At 38.4% G+C, this 24,759-nt stretch overlaps 1 pseudogene; it reads right to left on the bottom strand.

The window, feature by feature from the left end:
* Nucleotides 1–2,110: 2,110 nt before the first annotated feature.
* On the bottom strand, nt 2,111–3,047 carry LOC126060700 (olfactory receptor 149-like; annotated as a pseudogene).
* Between the last annotated feature and the right edge of the window lie 21,712 nt (nt 3,048–24,759).

The raw sequence follows: 24,759 nt of genomic DNA, 5'->3' as shown, positions 1-24,759 counted from the left end.
TCCTCACACCTAAGCCAGACCAAGAACCAAACCCATTGTCATTGCATCAATTCTGATTCATAGCGACCCTATAGGATAGAGTAGAACTGCCCCATTGGTTTTCCAAGGAGTAGTTAGTAGATTCAGAACCCCCACCTTTATGGTGAGCACCCTGAGCTCTTAGCCATTGCACTACCAGGGCCCCTTCTCCACACCTAGCACAGACTTATTGATCGAATGACATCTGAATGAACAAAAATGAAAATAATTTGACTCCCATCTTTTAGTTTCACAAATTGTTCTATTTTGACCACCTGAGCAGCTTGTTGCTGTTGTTACTTGCTGTCTAGTCAATTCCAACTTGTGGAGACCCCATGTGTGCAAAGTAGAGCTGCTTCATAGGTTTTCAAGACTGTGACCTTTCTGACGCAGATCTCCAGATCTTTCTTCCAAGGTGACTCTGGATGTGTTTGAACTGACAACCTTTTAGCTAGTAATCTAGCACTCAACCATTTGCTCCACTCAGGTGCTCCCACCTGAATAGCTACAACCAAGAAATTGAGTAATGAGAAGAGTTCTTGAGAGTGAACTCAAAGAAGCTTGGGAAATTTTTGAGATATGACAAATTTGATAATTTAAGACATATTTTCAGTTTCTCTTTATGCACACAAGACAAAAAAAAAAAAAAAAAAACTTACTTCTGGCTGTCCCCTGCTCTTCCATCACCCTCTTCCCCTGCTCTTCCATCACCCTCTTCCTAGAGTCCTTCCCTCCCTACATTACTGTGGGAACAATTTTCAGAGCAATTATAATCCCCAAATGTGACAGGATTTTCAATGAATTCAGTTATGAGAACAGTAGTTCACTATATTGAAATAACACACTTTCCATTCTTAAAGTATTTCAAGAAAATAATTAAGGAATGTAGGAAGAGAGGCCAAATACAAACTCTTTGTAAATTGAGAAGCCAAAGACACACAAAACAATGGGAGGTTGGAGCCAGCATCCCCCTGTGGCTGCAATGAACAATACGAAGGCAAGTCCAGATTTTCTAACATGGAATCACAATACAGCCACCCCTACATGGATTCCTCCTCTCTACCTCTCCACATTCTTTTTTTTTTTTTTTTACTGGTTTAAATCTGACGACCTTTCAGTTATTTATTCAGGTATTTGGTGAGATGAGTTATTAAGTAATAAGTCATATATTTGGAATTTCCACCCAAATCCTGTCAGGTAAATTAATTTATTTCGTGATGAGAAAATCGGCTAGGGAAGGGAAAGAAATGTGTGAGCTCTGTTTCCTGTGAATTCCATCAGGACCTGACAGAGCCCTGCATAATCGTCTCATCAGGAAACTAGAAAAATGTGAGAAGGCAAGAGTCATTATACAGCAACTTTCTAAAAACTCAAGCATGACAGGATAATCATTAATGATATAGTGTCAAGTTGGAGTACCCTCTCCATATTCTTGTTCACATACTGCCTTTTCACAGCCAGGGCCTGTTTCAATGTCTAAGTCCAACAGATAAAGTTTTTAGGTGATGTAGGATATTGGTACTTCTGCTTCACCCGCAAGAGACCTGCCTCAATTCCCAGCCCAAAGTGCTTCTCCTTACTCAACATCTTTATGGTTCAGAAGTCACAGGATGATACTTGAAGCCAAAGGGATACACCCATCCCATTTTTTTAATAACCTCTAGACCATCAAATGAGGGTTTATCCAATGCAGGCATTTGAGGAGATCAGCACTGCAGACAAGCTGAAAAACTTTCAGAGTGAATAAGAAAAGAAGGAGAAGAGGTAGACGACTGAAAAAAATAAAGATTAAGAAATATGAAATCTGAGTTTTTCTCTCTACTGGGAAGAGCTCCCTCCCTCCATGAACAGCAGTATTATGTCCTCGAGACAGCCCAGGTCCAGAGTCAGAAAACCAGCTTTCAATTCCTCATTCTACCATCCCTCCATATGTGTCCTTGGACAAGTCATTTGAACAATTTGAGTGTTAGTCCCATTGTAAAATGGGAATAATAAAACTTGTGTTCTCAAATTCAAAAATTTTTCTGAGAACCACATAAAAATGTTTTATAAAATGTGAATTGAGATTGAAATGTTAGCTATTGATCTCTCTCTACAGCTGCTCAGGAAGGAAGGCCAACTGATGTAATGTCTCCCTTAGAGATGATTTCACCTCCTTGTTTTGCAGGCTGTAGATGAAGGGGTTCAGCATGGGGGTGACCAGGTTGTTCAGGACTTGAACAGTTGCATTAAACCCAGGGCTGGAGGTGGGTTGCAGGTACATGAAGACCACCGGCATGTAGAAAAGAAGGATGGCAGTGAGGTGGGCACTACAGGTGGAGGAGGCATAGCGTCGGCCCTCTGCAGAGCGGATCTGCAAGATGGAGTAGACGATGCGGCTGTAGGAGGTGACAATGAGAAGGGAGCAGCTGAGGGGCATGAGGTTCACACTGATGAACCCCACCATCTTCAAGGTTGAGGTATCTCCACAGGCCAGCTTCAGCATCACTGGGATATCACAAAAGTAATAGTCCACCTCATTGGGACCACAGTAAGGCAACTGGAAGGTGAGAGTGGTTAGAAAGGTGGCCTTGAATACAGCCGAAAAAGGAGGTCCCCATGGCAAGGATGGCACACACTCTGTGACTCATGGTAACTGTGTAGTGCAGAGGGTAACATATGGCCACAAAGCAGTCATAGGTCATCACGGTGTGCAGGAATCACTCAGTGCAGCCCAGGAAGTGGTAAGAGAAGAGCTGGGACACACAGCCTGCATAGGAGATAGCTCGGCTATTCCCTCAGAGGTGAAACAGCATCTTGGGGGAGCTCACTGAAGGGAAAAATATGTCAAAAACAGACAGTTCGCACAGAAAGAAGTACATGCGAGTGTGAAGCCGAGTGGAAGAGACAGTTGCGAGTAGGATGAGCAGGTTCCCCTTCAGGGTGAAGAGGTAGAAGGACAAAAACAGGGCAAAGAGCATGGTCTCCAGACCCTCTGTGTGTGGGATGCGCAGCAGGATAAATTCAGTCACCACTGAGCAATTCCTCATTGCTGTGAGAAAGTCCACATAAAGGATCCTAGACACCAAAGTGCAGACACCAGTATTAAATTGTCGAGCTTCTTGCTGATGACTACATCGGCTATGTTTTTAACAAGCAACAACTAGGCTTCTTATGTAGGGTGAGATCTATATAAAAACACAAGGTAATAAAAACTGTCAGACTGATTCAGAGCTATAACCTATTCAGATTCTGAAAGGAATATTTTGTAGAGGTGAATGGTTGTCCCCTATGACAACATCAGAAGTTTAGAGACATATTCAAAACATTCTCATGTGAAGTTAGAAACTTTTTTAGTTGTTTATTCTTGAATTTATTCTCTTTGAAGCTTGTATTTTGAACTTTCATCATCTCTTTGAGTAACAAACTCCCACTATTCATTACCTTCTGCAAAATATCAGAAAAAAAATTGTATTAGAAATCAGAACACTTGATTTGGTTCCTAGCTTTGCCATTTCTTAGTTACATGATTAGAACAATTTATACACCATCTCTCGTAGGCATAGTTTCATCATCTACAATGTGGAAATCCTAACTATTATAACAACATCCATAGCAAAAACAAAAAAATCCTCCTAAAATTATGGTAAAGTTCATGAAATGTCTGTGAATGTGGCAAAACTATAAATCATTATGAAAAGAATGTCCTTAGTGGAGGTACCTTAAACTTAGTTCTCTGAGCGACTTCTTTTAATGTTGGTGTTCTATAATTCTTTGCAAGTGTTTTATTAAATAACATTTTAAATAGACTTAGATCACACCATCTTCATATCATTATATTCCTCTGGAGTGGGGAGTTCTAATATCCCCAACTCTATCAGGAGATGCTGCTATGGTTCCTCTGGTTCTTCTAATATTTTCTAAATGGACTTGAGGTGACTGAAATATTAAGGAAAAGAAACAGTAGCAGCAAGGAAAGCATCAAACTCATATCACTGCGTTTAAATAAGAAATACAGTGACCCACATAGAAGAAAGGTAAAGAACAGGACTAATAAGGTAGTTTTCAAAAGTCAAGAACCAAGTATGACACCTGGAAGACCCAGGATCTCATCCTTTAATTACTCAGGTGATAGTAATAATAAAAGACATACATACATACATACATAATACATACTTGACACTCATACTATTTAATGATTATTTACTGTATTCCAAGGACTGGGCTCAGTACTTTTGAAACATGATTTTTTAAAAATAAATCTGTAAGGAGATATTACTATTCCTGTTTTACAAATCAGGGCGTTGAAACTTAGAAAAATTCACTAAAATGCCCAAGGTGACAAAGCTAGTATGTGACAGAGCCAAGACCCAGATCTGTTTCATTCCGTTGTTCATGCCTCTAATCATCAGGAAAAAATGACTTTTGTTTGCCTCTGCTTTGTAAGACACTGTGTTCAACTGCAAGGTAATGACCAAAAACAGACACTGCCCTAGACTAAGGAGGGAAACACTGGTGGTGTAGTGGTTAAGTGCTACGGCTGCTAACCAAAAGGTCAGCAGTTCAAATCCACCAGGCACTCCTTGGGAAGTCTATGGGGCAGTTCTACTCTGGCCAATAGGGTCACTATGAGTCGGAATCGACTCGACGGCAGTGGGTGGGTTTTATACTAAGGTAGGAAAAGTTTTCATGTATTACTTCTTGGTCATCTCCTGTCTTGACTTTAGAAACACATCTGGTTAATATATTATTTAGTTTTCAAAATCAAACAACAGACTTTTCCTACCTCTTTACTAGCTGTAAGTATCCAACAAAGCAACAACCGTTCTGTTGCCGTGGAGTTGATTCTGCCTCACAGCGACCCAATAGGACAGAGTAGAACTGACCATAGGGTTTTCAGAGAGCAGGTGATGGATTTGAACTGTCAACCTTTTGGTTAGCGGCCATAGCTCTTAATCACTGTGCCACCAGGGCTCTAAGCTATAGTACAGGTGCTTTTAAATTGTAGAGTTACGTTCAACAGATACCAATCATAGGTTGTCCCAAGTCCCACTGAAAACCATCTCTAAGGAGAATGACCAAGCTAAAATGAGTCACCCACATAGAGCCCTAGAATTAGGCAAAAATGAAGACAGCAAAGAGAGAAACAGTGACCTTCTGGGGCGGGATGTGGGGGATAGGTGGGAGAATGTTGCTATTAGTCTGCTCCTTATTACTAATTCTAGCCACACCTGAATAGTTTCTCCGAGCAACTCAAATTTTTGTGGCCTCTGGATCCTCTTCCCTTGGTCAGCATGGATCTCAACAGTCTCTTACCGTTGCCTGTGATCAGGCCCCATGATTTTCTATTATTCTACAGTTGTGTTTGATATTAAGTCCATTCCAGAATGAAGAAGTCTCCAAGGACCAAGAAGGTCCCCACACTTAGACCCATTAGCTTGCGAGGTACAGAGCTAACAGTGAGAAAGGAGCAGAAGTTGGAACACTTACACAGTTCACCTGAGAACATACTTGTATTTTCCTAAGGGATATAACAGGACCTCGCTTTTAGTGTTTTCAAGCAGAGCACAGAGTGCTCCAGCCAAAAGAGCTTCACTTGACCTGCTTATAAAGAATCTAGTCTCTTAGGATTTGTACACTTGAGACCTGTACACATACACTCTCCCTGGATTGCATCCTCAGAACTTTCTTCAAATCCTCTTAAGTCCTATTGGGGCTCACTGCCAGCTCAGAGGGAGCAATTAGTTAAACTCAACCTCATTCATCATCTAACCATGAAACAACAGTAATGAGATCATTGGAAAGGAGTGCTATGAAGTGTGAAATGCCTTTGTTTCTCCAAGACTGCTCCAAATCTGACTCTACTATTAACTGCATTACTGTCTCTTTGGTTGCCTTTCACACCTTCAAGTCTTAGTTCATGGTATCATTTGTCTCATCACTTTTTAAATTACTTATACATTGTTGTGCCTGTATTGTTGTTGTTGTTGTTAGGTGCCATCGAGTTGGTTCTGACTCATAGCGACCCTATGTACAACAGAACAAAACACTGCCCAGTCCTGCACCATCCTCACAATCATTGCTATACTTAAGCCCATTGTTGCAGCCACCATGTCAATTCATCTCATTGAGGGTCTTCCTCTTTTTTGCTGACCCTGTACTTTACCAAGCATGGTGTCTTTCTCCAGGGACTGATCCCTCCTGAAAACATGTCCAAAGTATGTGAGACATAGTCTCGTCATCCTGGCTTCTAAGGAACATTCTGGTTGTACTTTTTCCAAGACAGATTTGTTCATTCTTTTGGCAGTCCATGGTATATTCAGTATTCTTCACCAACACCACAATTGAAACGTGTCAATTCTTCTTCGGTTTTCCTTATTCATTGTCCAGGTTTCACATACATATGAGGCGATTGAAAACACCATGGCTTGGGTCAGGCACACCTTAGTCTTCATGGTGACATCTTTGCTTTTGCAGAAGATTTGCCCAATGCAATGCGTCTTTTGATTCCTTGACTGCTGCTTCCATGGGTGTTAATTATGGGTCCAAGTAAAATGAAATCCTTGACAACTTCAATCTTTTCTCTGTTTATCATGATGTTGCTCATAGATCCAATTCTGAGGATTTTTGTTTTCTTTATGTTGAGGAGTAATCCATACTGAAGGCTATAGTCTTTGGTCTTCATCAATAAGTGTTTCAAGTCCTCTTCACTTTCAGCAAGCAAGGTATGTCATGTGCATAATGTTGTTATTGCACCTTTCTCCAATCTTGATGCCCCGTTGTTCATCATATAGTCCAGCTTGCTCAGCATACAGATTGAATAGGTAGAGTGAAAGTATGCAACCCTGACACACACTTTTACTCCATTTAAACCATGTAGTATCCCCTTGTTCTGTCTGAAATACTACCTCTTGATCTATGGACAAGTTCATCCTGAGCACAATTAAGTGTTCTGGAATTCCCATTCTCAGCAATGTTATCCGTAATCTGCTTATATTCCACACAGTCAATAAAATACAGGTAAACATCTTTCTTGTATTTTCTGCTTTCAGTCAGGATCCATCTGACATCAGCAATGATATCCCTGGTTCCATGCATGACTATATAGTTATCTCTAATAAACACTAATATTCAAGGCAGAAACCTTATTATGTAGTAATTATTTGTTACATATCTACTATTATTATGTGCCCTTCAAGTCAGTACTTCTAAAGTAACTACTGTAATATCAAAAATGTTACTAAAGCACTTTAAAAGAGGAGAGACACATGCCATGGGGGGGGAGCCCAGATGCTACTCAGACAGGGTCTCACAGGATGGAAATAGTCTTTTGGGAGGTTTTAGTGATTAGACCAGTTTTATCAATAGCTAATATTTACTGTGTATTTGACATATCCTGGAATTGTGCTGAGATCTCTACATGTCTCATCTCTTCCAATTCTCACCAGAAATCTATGAGGCAGGCATTATTTTTTCCCCCACTTTTTGCAGAAAATTGAAGCTCAGAGAGTCTAAGCAACTTAACCACAGCAATATGGTAGTAACTGGTAGAACTGTTCTCAGGTCCAAGATGGTATAACCACTCATTTTGAGTCGCAAAGAAAAATAAATTCATTACTAATTCTGACTTTCAAATACTCATTCATAATTAATATCATCTTACATGTGTGGACGCTTTAGTTTTCCAATGAACTTTTATGTTAGCTTAATTAATTCTCCCAATAATTAATTGCATTTCACAAAGAAGGGCATTGGAATGTAGACCAGTTATGACTTTCCTACAGTTAGACCGTAGAAGAGTCAGGCATTCACAGGTTGATCTCCCTTTCCACTACATTAGCACTGCTTCCCAAGAAGACTCTATACCGGAAGCAGCTGTCCCTGAATGAGAGAAGAATTATAAATAGAGTCCATTGTAGAGATTTGTAGAAGTCTTCTTTACATTCTTACAGTGATTACTACCTTTATCTTGTATTCTATGACCAGATTATGGCCTCACTTTATAACCTGGGAGAGAGCTAGAAAGAAATAAAGAGAGATAAGCCTATTCAGCTCATGTTTTGTTTCACAGTGAATGAGTCCCAGAGCTGCAAAGGAAATTCTTGTAGATACCTCTAAAGAGAGCGCTCATGAAATGGTATAATTAGAAGGGAAATTTGCCTAATATTTGCATCATCTTTGTTTCAATTAGAGAAAAAAAGAAACTTATCTCCTTTATCTTCTTTTTCTCTACTCCAGGTATTCAAGTCACTAGCATATTCCAGCAGCAACTAGCTTCTCAACTAATCTTTCAGTAAAACGTTCTGATTATAAATAGCAAGACATTCTTGATCCAGTGACAGGTGCTTTATTATTTGTTGTTTGGGCTGTATAATGGGGAAAACCAGCAAATATAAGTTCTTTCCTTTCTCTACAATAACTCAGTGGGGGAGAAAATTGGACTGTGAGTGAAAAATGAGAGAGAATGTGATGGCTATTTAATGGGTGCCAAATATCTTAATATGCTATTTTCTCCCCTCCCCACCCTACACACACTGGTGGGAAAGAGTTCCCAGGATGTACAGATGGTTTACACTCTCAGCTGCTAACTGAAAGTTTACAGGTTCAAGTCCACCCAGAGGCACCACGGAAGAAAGGCTTGGCAATCTGCTTTGGAAAATTCAGCCATTGACAACCCATGGAGCACAGTTCTACTCTGACACACATGTGACCAGCATGAGTCAGAATCAACCAGATAACTGCCATTTTAATTAATTAATTAATCTCTGGTGGGAAATTGTTCGATTGCCAAGCTCCCTGGAAATTTAATGGTGTGATTCACATGATGGAAGAATGAAAGTAATAAATGTAGAAATAAAACATAAAACCAATATTGATTTTTCTTGGAAAGAGATGAGATTGAGCATCAGGGACTTGAAACCCAAGAAAATGTCTTGAGTGACTTGACATCCTCAATCATCACTAATTCCTAAGTGGTCCTTCATGCTTCCAATTTCTTCCCACTCCCACTATCACAGCCTGTAACCTGCTGGATTATGGAACAGGTAACCATGTAACCAATCAGGCTAGAAACTGGGAAGAATCAGGTGGAATGGACCACATACTAGAGGGGAGATCACCAATCTAGTAGGGTCAGAGATACAGCCAGCCCATCAAGCAAGCTAAAGTATTCAATTTGTATATCACAAGCAGGTCAAAGTCCAGGAAGAGTATAACATTTAGTAAACAATAGATGCTCTAGGAGATGCAGTAGATAGTTTCCCTACAAAAAGAAAGACCCATACCAAAAAAAATAAAAGATCAGAAAATAGAGAACAAAGATGAGTCCTCTCAAGGTGGATCCAGGGAGAAGAGGCAGGAATCATGAAGGAGAATTGAAAAGAGTAAGCAGAACCTCAGTCCAGGGGGATCAAGATCATAACCAGGTGGCGCAAAGAGGGAGTTAGGCCCAGGCAACAAAGGTAAGACCCTATTATCAGAAATGTGGACAAGGAGAAAACAACATAGCAGCAAGACTGACTTGAAACTGGGACCCAGATAAAGCTGCATTGAGACCCAGTTAAAGTTGATTAAATGTTTCCTCCCAAAAGGCAGAATTGTTCCTCAAAGCAGAGGCAGGGCTGGATCTACAAAGACTGCTCCAAGAGCTCCAGCACTGGAACAAAAAGGGCAATAGAGTTAAGGAATTTTCCAGAGCCAGTACCAAAGTTATGGTAGAGCTCCAGCAGGAGTCTGTCCTGCTCTACTTTACTCTGCTGGACTGAGTAGTAAATTATCACCTGTAAAAATGATGTGGGGGCAGTGGCATTTTTTTTTAATTCATTTTATCTGATTTTCCTCAAATAAGTTGGTATCAAGTGCTTTATCTTCAGTCTCACTAATTCTGACTTCCATTGCCTCAGTTCTGCTCCTATGACTTTCTATGGAGTTGTCTAATTCTGAAATTTTATTGTTAATCTTCTGGATTTCTGTTCACTATCTATTGATTCCTGAAGCCTGTTAAATTAGTCATTATGCCCTTCTATAATCTTCTTAAGTTCCTCTGTTGCTTTTTCTGTATGTTCTGTGGCTTGTTCTGACTTTTGCCTGATATCCTTCCTCATCCCTTGAAGAGTTCTGTATATTAATCTTCTGTATTCTATCTCTGGTAATTCCAGAAAGGTGTCTTTCTCCAGAAGATTTCCTGATTCTTTGTTTTGGGAGCTTCCTGAAGCCATCATGGTCTGCCTCTGCATGTGATTTGATATTGACTGTTGTCTCTGAGCTATCGATGAGTTATTATATTTACTTACTTTATGTTTGCTTACTGTTTCCATCGCTTTGTTTTGTTTTGTTTTGATATGCCCAGATAGGCTGCTTATGTGAATTGGTTTGATTATTGGTGCTCTAAAGTCCTATCGGAAACCCTGGTGATGTAGTGGTTAAGTGCTACGGCTGCTAACCAAAGGGTCATCATTTTGAATCTGCCAGGTGCTCCTTGGAAACTCTATGGGGCAGATCTACTCTGTCCTTTCGGGTCGCTACAAGTCTTAATCAACTAAATGGCACTGGGTTTCATTTTTTTTTTTTTTTTTTTTTTTGGTTTTCAAAGTCCTATCACTAAGTGGTTAGATCTGTTGCTAGGAATGTAAGGCCAGGAGTCCTTTTACTTTTCTTTTATGGATTCAGCTCAGGTGCCCAGATAGCCGGTCACCAAGTATATGGTGCAGGCTCTCACCTACAGTCCTAGACAGGCAAGAGCAATTGGCATAGGCACAGGTATCTGGTTGTGGTAGGGTGTCACGCGACCTCCCCTGCCCTCCACTTAAATAATTAAATTAACAAAACTTGCTCTTCAACTAAAGGGTTGCAGTATTTTTTTTTTTTTTTTTGTAAACCACTACTATCTAATTAATAAGTATTTCTGAAAAGAACTAATAATTGTTCACATTTTTGAATCATGCTTTCACTTCTGTTTGTCCACTTCATTTTTTTTTTTTACTGCTGTCAGAATTTTACTTTGTGAAATATTGAAATTAACATTTTGTACCCTTACTGAAAAGTTTTTCAGTATGTTTTCATTTATTATTGACTTCAAGATTACTCATGTTGAGTTTGACATTCAGAGCTTTCTGGCTTTGGTTGTAATCTATATTGGCCATTTAATTTCTCTATTTCCCTTTCCAACTGAGATGCTTCAACAAACAAATGAAGTGTTGGAGGTGCTCACTTGTCTATGTCAAAAAATTTGGAAGACAGCTTCCTGGCCAACTGACTGGGAAGAGAGCTATATTTGCCTATTCCAAAGAAAGGTGATCAACCAGAATATAGAAATTGTCCAACAATATCATAAACAGCACACACAAGTAAAATTTTGCTGAAGATCGTTCAAAAGCAGTTCTTGAACTCCAACAACAGGGAATTGCTAGAAGTTCAAGCCAGGTTCAGAAGAGGACATCTGACATTGCTGATGTCAGACGGATCTTGGCTGAAAACGGAGAATACCAGTTTACTTGTGTTTTATTAACTATGCAAAACCATTTGACTGTGTGGATCATAACAAATTATGGATAATGCTACAAAAAATGAGGATTCCAGAATGCTTAATTGTGCTCATGCAGAACCTGTACATAGACAAAGAATCAGTCTATTGAACAGAACAAGGGGGATCCTACGTGGTTTAAAGTCAGGAAAGGTGTGCATTGGGGTCCTTTTTACCATACTTATTCAACCTATATGCTGACCAAATAATTCAAGAAGTTGGACTATATGAAGATGACACAATCTTGCTTGCTGAAAGTGAAAAGGACTTGAAACACTTATTGATGAGGATCAAAGACAACAGCCTTCAGTATGGATTGAACCAAAACATAAAGAAAACAAAAATCTTCACGACTGGATCAACAAGCAATATCACGATAAAAGGAGAAAATATTGGAGTTATCAACAATTTCATTTCACGTGGATAAACAATCAACATCCATGGAAGCAGTAGTCAAGAAACCAAATACCGTATTGCAATGTACAAATCTGGTGGAAGAGATCTCTTTAAAGTGTTAAAAAACAAAAATGTCACTTTGAGGACTAAGATGTGCCTGATCCAAGCAATGGTATTTTCAATCTCCTCACATGCATGCGAAAGCTGGGCAGTGAATAAGGAAGACTTAAGAAGAATTGATACCTTTGAATTAGAATGTTGGCAAAGAATATTGAATATACCATGGACTGCCAGAAGAATGAACAAATCTGTTTTGAAGAAATACAGCCACTATGCTCCTTAGAAGTGAGATATTGAGACTTCCTCACATGTACTGTGGACATGTTATCAGGAAGGACAAGTCCCTGGAGGACATCATACTTGGTAAAGTAGAGGGCCAGTGAAAAAGAAGAAGACCCTCAATGAGCTGGACTGATACAGTGGCTACAACAATGGGCTCAAGTGTAACAATGATTATGAGGATGGCAAAGGACCAAGCAGTGTTTTGTTTTGTTGTACACAGGGTCACTATGAGTTGGAAATGACTTGAAGGCACCTACAATAACAAAAATATATTCAGAGGACAGCAGCACAGTCATATAGGGAGCTAGTGATACTTGGTGTGTACAGAATCCTTAGGGAGTCCTTAGACCTCCTACAGTTACAATCGGTCTGAGTAGCACTCGAGGATAATCATGAATCTTGGACTCAAACTTCTCAGGTGTGTTTCCAGGCTTAGCTGCTTTTTTTTTGAGATTCAAGGCAGGTTATGCAAACTCTCTAAGATTCAATTCCTTCATCTTTGAAAGGGAATACTATTAGTTTTTGCCCTGGAGGAATATTGTAAATATTAAATAAAATGATGCACTTAAGGTGTTTGATACAGAGTTTGACATTTTGTAAAATTTCGATAATGTATATTACTGTCATCATCATCATTGTTCTTTTTTGTTTGCATATTTTTAAAAAATGAAACTACAGTTCCTGTAATTCTGAACAGGGTTTGATTTTATTCTCTGTGTTTCCCTCTATAAGGCCGGTATAATGTAGGTTTGAAGGAAGAGATGACTGAAGGGGAATTTTGGACATGATTTTTTTTTATTATATAGGGGAAAGAAGAGCCTAATGAATCCACAAATTTCAAGAATTAACTAAACAAATTACATATATCAGCAAACCAAAGGCCTGTTTCTGCTAGAACACAACAGCATTGATTCAATTCATGAGCATTCTCTACTTCCTAGAATTGTCTTCAGGGCAAATTTGACATCCTTTTTCCTCAGACTGTAGATCATGGGCCTCAGCATGGGCACAACAATAGTATAAAACACTTTGCCTAGGTCCATAGAGCTGACAGTTGATGGCGGCAGGTACATGAATGCTGCAGAACCATAAAAGATTGTAACAGCTGAGATGTGAGAGCTACAAATGCTAAATGCTTTGGACCTACCCTCAGTGGAGCAGATATGGAGAATGCTGCTAATGATGAAGATGTAGGAGGCAAGGAGGGTTAAGGCAGGAGTCAATATGTTAAATGCACTCAGACCCAGAACGAATAATTCATTGATATAGATGCTGGGGCAAGATAAATCCAGGAGTGGTAAGAGATCTCAGAAATAGTGGCTAACCACACTAGTCTCACAGAAAATGAGTTTCAACATAAAACCTGTATGAACTGTAGACCCAATGATGCCCAAAATATACACTCCCACTGTGAGCCAGAAGCAGATGTGATAAGACAAGATAACATCATAAAGCTTGGGTTTACAAATGGCAACATAGGAGTCATATGCCATTGCAGCCAGCATGTGACACTCCACAATAGCAAAAACAAGAAAGAAATAAAGCTGAGTAAGGCAAAAAAAAAAAAAAAAAAGAACTTTTTTTTTTTTTTTTTTAATGCATTCAGGATAGGAGATGGCATTCTTCTTTGTCACAAAGTTTACCAGCATTTGGGGGTAATGACAGTGGACTGGCATAGATCAATGGAAGACAAGCTGCTGAGGAAAAGTACATAGGGGTGTGCAGGTGAGATGTGAACCCAATCAGTGTGACCATGCCCAGGTTCCCCACCATGCCAGATTCCTAGGAAGAGGAGGAAGAGGGGCAGCTGCAGTTCAGGATGTTCTGTTAGCCCAGAGAGGATGAACTCAGTTACTAATGAATGATTTCTATGGTCCATTACTCTCTCAGCAGTTCTAAAACAGAGAAAATAATTTCACAGTTTGTGTGTGTGAGTGTATGCCCATGTGTGTGTATGGGTGGATGGGAGAAAGTGATTCTGTGGAGATCCTTATTTATTCCCTCATCAGAAGAGATTAATATTCCAGAGATCCCTTGAGCCTCTTCTGTGACTTTGGAAAATCCAATATTTATGTTTGACCAAAGACGGAATTATAGACTTCAACGATCTTATAAAGAAAAATATTGTAAATTTTTAAGAGAAAACACAAATTCATGAATTTTTTTGGTCAGTCAGAAGGAATGTTACTAGTGGTTTTTTCTAAAGACTATTTTCTTTTGCTCCTATATTCAATATGTATACATTAATGTCATACTATTAAAAGGCATAATAATTATATTTTCATTTGATTCCGAAAAAGGAAATGTAGTGAAAGCTTTTTATAACTAATAAACAAAGTGTTCAGAAATCTGTGAGAACTGCTAATACTAGTGTGAGTTATTTTTCTTTCTAGAATCCTGACTCAAGAAGTTGAAGAATTAGACTGCTACCAAGACCTTTTCATCTTGAGACTTTGTGTCTCTTTGTCCCAGCTTCCATCATGCAGACTACAAGGCAGGGCCATAACTGCCTGGCTGATCCCATGCTTATATCTCAACAGCTTCACCAAGGGTGAGGGATTGTCTTTTACTGTTTCTAATTGAATAATCACAGTGGAGTAATATAATGACCTAAATTTGGGTCTCGTATTGCACAGCTGTGCATGGCTGAAGTGATAGTGGTCAGAAGGCTATGCATATTACTAAAAAATATGATGGGTTTTGGGAGACAAACATAACATGTCCTCTATGCTGGCCAGATTTTGTAATCACAAATTCTGAGCTTGTTTGTTACAGAAGTTAAAGATTGCAGAGGCGTGGATTGGTAGAGCACATGCAACATGCAATGGATTTCAGTCTAAGTACAATGCTGGTCCCCAGTGTGATGTAGATTTTTACAAAGACTCACATATCATTAGTCTACATTTACAAAGAACACACAGAGATTCTAAAAAACAGAAATTCATAATCCTACTGAATACTCAAGTAAAAGTTGGATTAATGTGTTCAGCTCGGATACAATATGTCAAATACGGAGAAGCTAGGTAATTTCAGGAAATATATTTAGAAACATTGTGTTTTGAGGAATAGCTGAGAAAACTGAGGATATATAACTAGCAAACAAAACACATGTTGCATGTGATTGCTATCCTCAAATGTTTAAAATGGTGCTATGTTTAAGAGGTGTTAGAATCCTTTTAAAGAAACTATGGTGGTACAGTGGTTAAGGGCTCGGCTATTAACTGAAAGATTGGTGGTTCAAACCCAACAGCCACACCATGGGAGAAAGATGTGGCAGTCAGCTCTGTACAGATTACAGCCTTGGAAACCCTACGGGGCAGTTCTACTCTGTCTCATAGTGTTGCAAGGAGTCGGAATGGACTCGATGACAAGGGACTTTTTGGTTTTTGGATTCTCTATATGTCTTCAAGAGACTGAAGTAAAACTAACTGTGGAAACCATGAAGAGATATATTTTGTTTCACAAGAATTAAGGACATTCTAGCAGCCAGAGCAATCCAGAAATGAAATCAGCCACCTTAGCGTGCAAGCACATACTCAGAATTAGAACCGTTCAAGCATAGCCTGAGCAACCACTTAGCATTTATATTGTTCAGGGAAGAAGCACTGGATGGAACATTGAATATATCATCTTCAATACCTCTTTCAATCCCACCATTTCATGATTTCATGAATTTAATTGGACTCTTTTCAGACACACAGTGGTTAAGCACTCAGCTGCTAACCAAAAGATCAGCAGTTCAAATCCACCATCTGCTCATTAGAAACCCTGTGTAGTAGTTCTACTCTGTCTTATAGGGTCGCTATGAGTCAGAATCCACTTAAAGGTAATGAGTAATTTTAAAAATAATAATAATAATTTAGAGAGTCCTAAATTCAAATCTCAGGCCAACACATACTTGCTGTGTGATCTTGGGCAAACTGCTTTCACTCTCCAAGCTTCTGAAAAAAAAAAAAAGAGAGAGAGAGACATGTTAATATCTATCTCTTGGTGGTTGTGTGGAAACGAAATAAAACGACACCTGGAACGTGCTTAGTACAGTTATTGGCTATTGCAAGACTCATAAATGTTAGTGTTGTTTTAATCACAATCTATTGAGTTTCTCTCTAAAATATCTTTCTTTTGTCCAACATTTCCATTCCCATAATGATGGCCATAATTTATTTTCTTAGCAAATCTTTCCTGTTGGGTCTTCTTTTTTTGTTTAATGATGGCCATAACTTATTTTCTTAGCAATTCTTTCCTGTTTGGTCTTTTTATGTTAATATAATAATACAGAGATTCACAATTATTTTACTGAATATGAAACTCTTAAGTGTCTTCAATATTCTCTAAGGTCTATAAACAAAATTCAGACCAATATTCATGTCATTCAAAGATTTGTATTATCTAACAACAAATTACTTTTATTATAATCTCTTAATTCCCAACAAGTATCACATACTTCAGCTATTTCACAAAAGTATGTTTGATAGGCTCTTGGTTCCACTCATATTTCCTCAACTTCTTGTTTCAACTCCTCTCTGTATGAAACCCAATATAATATTAAGCTCATAGTAGAAAAACCAAGTCAATAAGATTGTCTTGGTTATGTGGTGCTGTTATAACAGAAATACTACAAGTGGATGGTTTTAACAAAGACAAATTTATTTTCTCACAGTCTAGTAGGTTATAAGTTCAAATTCAGGATGTCAGCTCCAGGGGAAGACTTTCTCTCTCTGTTGGCTCTGGAGGAAAGTCTTTGGCCTGAATCTTTCCCTAGTCGAGGAGCTTCTCAGGTGCAGGAACCTGTGTGTCCAAAGGACGCTCTCTGCTCCTGGTGCTGCTTTCTTGGTAGTATGATGTCCCCAACTCTCTGCTTGATTCCCTTTGTTTTTAACTTGAGAGATAAAAGGTGGTGCAGGACACACCCCAGGAAAACTCCCTTTACCTTGGATCAGGGAGGTGACCTGAGTAAGGGTGGTGTTACAATCCCACCCTAATTCTCTCAACATTACAATCACAAAATGGAGGACAGCCACATAATACTGGGAATCATGGCCTAACCAAGTTGATACACACATTTTTGAGGGGACATAATTCAATCCATGACAAAGATCATTTTCTATACATCCATGAATTTGTTTATATTTACAGTTAGCATTTAATCCTTTAATTCTGTATTGCTTATCACAATTTATTTACTGGTTTTTCTTTTTACCTAGAGTCTAAACTAAAAAAAAAAAAAGTTTTTTTTTTTTTTAAACTCAACAAAGTACCTAGCACAGTGCCTTGCATATAGTGAGTCTCAATAAAAATGTGTTAAATGAAATTGTTGAAAGAATGTTAGAGACAAATTAACATAGACTAAATGTAAGTGAAAAAAGATATGTCTATGCCTGAATTGAAATGAGTAAACAAAGAAGTGTTTGTCATAATTTTATAACTTAGAGGACAGAGAGATGTTAAGGAACCCTGTGTGTGTGTGCGTTGTGCATATTAGAGTAAGAATGTTATGAATTGAATTATGTCCCCCAGATATGTGTCATTAATCCTAACCTCTATGATTGTGGTTATAATCCTAGTTAGAAATGGGTTGTCTTGTTATGCTAATGAGACAGGATTAGTGTAGGGTGTATGTTGGGCCAATCTTTTCTGAGATATAAAAGAGATTAAACAAACAAGAGAAGCAGAGATCACAGAAGAGAGTTGCCAACCCACATGAAGTTTGCCCAGGAGCAGAAGCTCAGAAAATACAAGGACCTTCCTCCAGAGCCAACGGAGAGAAAGCCTTCCCCTAGAACTAGCAGCCTGAATTTGGACTTCTAGCCACCTAAACTGTGAGAAAATAAATTTCTGTTTGTTAAAGCCATCTACTTGTGATATTTCTAGTACAGCAGCACTAGATAACTAAGACAGAGGGCACGTGGAGATATATAATAATTATGTTCATTATTAAGTATTTTGAAAGGGAGATTAGAATAGAAGGCTCTAAGATTCTAAGAATCAAAGACTGGGATTCAAACATAAACCTACTTCTCCCTGAAGAGTTCAGCACTGTATACTTTTCTCCTCCTTTGTTTTAGAGAGGAAAATGATTCTGATGACCCCGGTGGATAGTTCTGAATGCTATGCAGCACTCTTTGATGGTAAGTTAGGCAGAACCTCAAAGTATGCTTTGTCAAATACTATGAGTCACTGGTCTTGATCCCTTATGATGCTAATGCCCAAGGCCACCTAGCCCTTTGCATTAATTGGATGATAAGACAGAAAGGGTTTATTCTCGGGGTATAGATGCTAAGGGTCAGATTAGAAACAAACAATCATAATGACCTTCCACAAAGATTCATATCTCGTAGGTATCAACTCTTGGGAAAAGAGATGATAAGAATTTCTGCCTTTCCCCATTGGCTCTCAAGTATTTAATATTCACACCTAAGTGTAATTTATTGCTCTTGTTTCATTACAGATTTTAAACAAAGATGTGACAGATATTGTTAGCGTTCCAGTAGGCTTCATGCTAAACTATTTAAATTTTTAAAAATTCAACATTTCACGAAATGTTGAAGACATAGATGAAATATATTTTCTAAAGTGATTTCCTACAGTGAAATAAAACACGTAAGATATAAGACTTAAAAGATTTTTTTCCAATGATCTCTACTAACAGTACTTACATATTAAGATGACTCATGAAAAAATAATACTTAGAATATTTTAATTTGGAGGCTGAATGAAAGCATCTTCCAGACATTGCCTTGAGTTCCTAACAAGCCTACCATGGAGAGATAATGCCTTTTTTCTTTTAAAAGTGAGTTGTTTTTGAACTGGAAACATGTACATTACAGAGTTTATTTTAATTCTCTACAAAGACTGAATTATATTGTTAGGCATAAAATTTATATTTTAAAATATTTATTCAAGATATTTATTAAACCTTTTATCATTTCCATATAATAATTACAATTAATAAATACAATAATTGAGATAATTTGCTTAGTTGAGTTTACCTTAAAAGTTTTAATTACTCATCTCTGCAAGGTTTTAATTTGTTTATGTATTTGCAAATTGGAGTGAGAAGGGCAAAAACTTAGTGACAAAACAATCCATAAACTCCTGGGAAAATTTTGCTTTTTAATAATTATATAAGGAGACTTAGTGGTGCAATATGTAAAGCACTAGACTGCTAACAAAAGGTCAGTGGTTCAAATCCACCAGCCGTTCTGAGGGAGAAAAGACATGGTGATCCACTTCTGTAAAGTTTACAACCTAGGAAACCCTGCGGGGCAGTTCTACTCTGTCCTAGAGGGTCTCTATGAGTTGGAATCAACTCTATGTCACACACAACAACCGTTATATAACAGCAGACCAAGATTTGTGATACAATGCAAAACTCAGTCTTCTATTCTCAAGAATTTAGCAATCTTCATAGCAATATCTACGAGCATTCATTAACAGTAAACAACAATACCGGAAAGGACGTTATTAACCTAGAATGTGTGATGAACTAGCAGTGTGCCTAATGATAGCTTGGAGTGGTGAAAAATGCATGGAGAAATAGAAGTGGGTTTTTCATTGAAAAGTGTGTAAAATTTGGAAAGGTAGGATGGAATCAAGAAGCCATTTCAGGATAAGGAAGCAGCATGAATGAAGGCAAGGCCATAGACATGAGCCCACCTTTGTTGAGATATTCTGTGAACTACTCCAACCAGCACAGTTTACACCTTTCTAGCATATCTTAACAGTTATTAAAATATTAATACATTTTATTTACTCTTTTTATTTTAATCACATTTAACACTATTATTCTTCTTAGATACAATGCCTAATCCAAATGTTAAACTCTTGAGAGATCAACATAGAGTTGTCCATGACTAAATAGAAATGTTGTAAGATGTGGCTGAAACTGTTAATTATTCTTTATATTCATTCTCCTTTCTTCCTCAATAACATGTGTCCTCAATCTTAGTTTGGCACATGGCCATATAGAATAACCACAGCATTTCTCAGCCTCCCTTGCATCCAGGTTGGGCAATGTGACTAAGACTAGCCAAAGGGATATTAGTGTCACTTCTAGGTAGTATTCTTTAAGTGAGGGGTTATTCTCTTCTCCTGCACAGCTTCCTTTCTGCTGACTCAGTGGGGGAAATGAAGGATGGGTTTGGAGCTTTTATCTAAGACCCTAAGGTAAAAGCTACACTTTGGAACCAGCAGAGGAGCAAGTTAAAAGAAGATTATGTACCTGATGAGTGAGCCACCATACCAGCCCTGAATTGTCTGCTGGTTTAAGGCACTCTGGGGTGTGTGTGTGTGTGTGTGTGTGTGTGTATGCACACACGCATGGCTCACAGCCAAACCTAATCCTAACTAATGCAAAAGGTAAAAGTCAACTCTGTCCCTGTGACACACTGATAGTCCATGAAAATGCTAATTGTAAAGGAAGAATTGTTTTCTTTTGGATATTAAAATATACTTATATCAGAGGGAATGAAAGACAAATTCATTGTGAGAACATTATCCAAGTTCATTACAGGGCTTAGGGTTAGAAATACTCACTGTAGCATGTCTTTTTTCCTATTATTAAACTTTTGATTATATGTATCCTTCAGTAATGGTACTTGATAAGCTCTAGGCATTTTGTACTTTTCTAATTTGTTAAAGTTTTCCTTTTTCAAGGTTATCTCTCTCTCTTTTGTGATAGAGCTTTTTTTCCATTTTAGAATCTGTCTGATATCTACCCTAGTGTTTTAACAGCATGTCTTTTACCAGTGTTCAGAATAACTAGAGATAGTTCAGGCACTATTATCCTCATTAACACTGTTAAACGTCTTATTATATAAACAAATTCTCTGAAACACGATTCTTATAAACAGTGATTTCAGCTTATCACCCATCGGTGCAAATAAAAAGTTTCTCACTGGTTGTCATTTGTTCAATGCCTGGAGTAATACAATAAAAATTACACAGCCCTTGTAAAACATATGCAAGCTGTACACATTTATATATATACTACACATACATACACATACATGTTACTCATAAATGTATACCAATATATAGATCACATACATATATATCTATAGATATATAGATATACACACAACCAGATTTTTTTTTTACAGGATTAGAACATGAGATATAGAGATAAGGATGGATTAGTACACAGAAAGTCAGGAAAGAAGTTTCTTCTAGTTTCCAGTGAGGGAAACATCCTCACCTTGTTACAACTTGTGATTTTATGTGGTGAGGTAAACGTGACATCACATTGGGGTATTAATGTGTCCTATATTTGATTTGATGGCAAGTTGATGACAAAGAAAGCACAGTTGTATACATACATGCCAGACCAGTCAGATGATTTTAAAAACACACTTTAACCAGGTGTAAACATTCACGCTTGGTCAAAAACCCCAGTAGCCCTGTGCTCTGCCTCTGGGCACAGCTTTATAGAGATGAGCAGTCAAGAACGTGAAGCTATTTGGAGAATGTCTATGCTTGTTTTCCCTTAATGCAACTGTTTTGGAGGCTTTGAATTTCAGAAGTATTAGAAAGAACATACCAGGAGTTCTTATCCAGAACCTAATAGTAAAGTGACATATCTGGCCTTTAGGAGTCTGAAGATCAATTCTAGGGGGAGATGGGGAAATACAACCAGGTACTGCTACCACCAGCAAGAGAAGACGGGGGAGCACAGTAAGTGGCAGGAGGAGCCGGTGGGAGCTGGTTCCAGCAAGAGCTGCTGAGAGTCATTAATAGGAACGACTCCACAGGAACAGGTTTCTTTTTTTTTTTCTTTTTTGCTAAATGCCTCTCAGGAGGACTAACAGGAGTTTTCTGGTTTCTGTCCTAAAAATCACCAATGGGAGCTTATCTGGGAAAAGGGAAGAGGAGGGATTTATTGCTTTGAAGTCTTCCCAAACTATCATCTGAGTTACATTTTCTTTTTTAAAGCCCTCTTTACTAGATAAGGGGGGACAGCCAGAAATTTTTAGTGGAAACCTCGGACAATTATTGAGTGTCTACAAAATAATTCTGCCAATTTCCTTTTCCAGAAAAAATATCGAGTCTTTGTTTAGTAAGGCATGTACAAGTCATTAGTCAGAAAACAGTTTTCCAATTTTATCTTTTGTGTGTGAATATGCGATCCCTATGATTTCAATGCAGAGTCAAAGAATGTCACTTTTACATGTGTGATTCTACAACAAGGGTGAACAGAAAACTCTTTAGAAATAGGGGAAAATGAAATAGGGTCCTCAGGGAAATGGAGGTGGTAGCATAATGCCAAAACTGTGAAGAAAAAAATGTTGTGAAAGAAATTAGTAAAAACACACATAATATATTCAGGTCTGATTAGTCTATCAATCTCTTCCACCATAGTGTTACCAACTTGTGGGCAGGAATTATGTCTTATCATCCATCATCTGCCCCCATATTCCTTAATACGGTTCTCTGCACTTAGTAACCAGCAGGGATTGGATTTTGTAGATTCTAAATGATGACAAATAATTTACCTTACAGATAACATTTTTCCAGAAGAGTTTATTTGTACACTTTTTAGTAAACAAGGACCAATACAGAAAGTATTAGGAAGATCAAAAGATAAAGACCAAATGGATTATTCTATGAATTATGATAACCAAACCAAAAACCAAACCCATTGCTGTAGAGTCTATTCCAACTCATTGCCACCCTATAGCACAGAGTAGAACTGCCCCATAGGGTTTCCAAGGAGTGGTAGTGAATTCGAACGGCTGATCTTTGGGTTAGCAGCCAAGCTCTTAACCATCTTTTCACCAGGGCTCCATTAATTATGATAGGTAAGTCTTTTTTTTTTTTTTTGAAGTGAATATCCTTTTATTTTAATTTTTATTGAGCTCTAAGTGAAAGTTTAAAAATCAAGTCAGTCTGTCATGCAAAAATTTATATACACGTTGCTACAAACTCCTAATTGCTCTCCCCCAAATGAGACAGCATAATACTTCCCTACACTCTCTCTTTTCATGTCCATTCCACCAGCTTCTGATCCCCTCCGCCCTCTCATCTCGCCTCCAGATAGGAAATGCCAACATAGTTTCAAGTGTCTGCTTGATCCAAAGGGCTTATTCTTCACCAGCATCTTTTTACATCCCATTGTCCAGGCCAATCCCTGTCTGAAGAGTTAGCTTTGGGAATGGTTCCTGTCTTGGGCTAACAGGTGGTCTGGAGACCATGACCACCGGGGTCCTTCTAGTCTCAGCCAGACCGTTAAGTCTGGTCTTTTACAAGAATTTGGGGTCTGCATCCCACTGCTCTCCTGCTCCCTCGGGGGTTCCCTATTGTGCTCCCTGTCAGGGCAGCCATCGGTTGTAGCTGGGCACCATCTAGTTCTCCTGGTCTCAGGCTGATGTAGTCTCTGGTTCATGTGGCCCTTTCTGACTCTTGGGCTCATAATTACCTTGTGTCCTTGGGGTACATTCTCCTTTGCTCCAGGTGGGTTGATACCAGTTGATGTATCTTAGATGGCAGCTTACTAGCACTTAAGTACCCAGACACCACTCTCCAAAGTGGGATGCAGAGTGTTTTCTTAATAGATTTTATTATGCCAATTAACTTAGATGTCCCCTGAAACCATGGTTCCCCAAACCAGCCCCCCTGCTACTCTGGCCTTCGAAGCATTCTTTTTATTCAGGAAACTTCTTTGCTTTTGGTTTAGTCCAGTTGTGCTGTCCTCTCCTGTATTGTGTGTTGTCTTTCCCTTCACCTAAAGTAGTTCTTATCTACAGTCTAATTAGTGGATACCCCTCTTCCTCTTTCCCTCCCTCCCCCCTCTCGTAACCATCAAAGAATATTCTCTTCTCTGTTTAAACTATTTCTCAAGTTCTTATAGTAGTGGTCTTATACAATATTTGTCCTTTTGCATCTGACTAATTTCATTCAGCATAATGCCTTCCAGATTCCTCCACGTTATGAGATGTTTCACATATCCATCACTGTTCTTTATTGATGGGTAGCATTCCATTGTGTGAATATACCATAATTTATTTATCCATTCATCCATTGAGGGGCACCTTGGTTGCTGCCACGTTTTTGCTATTGTAAACAGTGCTGCAATGAACATGGCTGTGCATGTAAATACTCTTATTTCTCTAGGATATATTGCAAGGAGTGGGATCGCTGGATCATATGGTAGTTCTATTTCTAGCTTTTCAAGGAAGCACCAAATCGATTTCCAAAGTGGTTGTACCATTTTGCATTCCCACCAGCAGTATAGTTGTTCCAGTCTCTCCACAACCTTTCCAACATTTATTATTTTGTGTTTTTTTAATTAATGACAGCTTTGTTGGCTTGAGATGGAATCTCATTGTAGTTTTGATTTGCGTTTCTCTAATGGCTAATGATCGAGAGCATTTCCTCATGTATCTGTTAGCTACCTGAATGTCTTCTTTAGTGAAATGTCTGTTAGTATCTTTTGCTCATTTTTTAATCGGGTTGTTTGTCTTTTTGAAGTTGAGTTTTTGCAGTGTCATGTAGATTTTAGAGATCGG

The sequence above is a fragment of the Elephas maximus genome, chromosome 17, assembly GCF_024166365.1.
Source record: "Elephas maximus indicus isolate mEleMax1 chromosome 17, mEleMax1 primary haplotype, whole genome shotgun sequence".
NCBI lineage: Eukaryota > Metazoa > Chordata > Mammalia > Proboscidea > Elephantidae > Elephas > Elephas maximus.
This window is presented reverse-complemented; position numbering and strand designations above follow the sequence as displayed.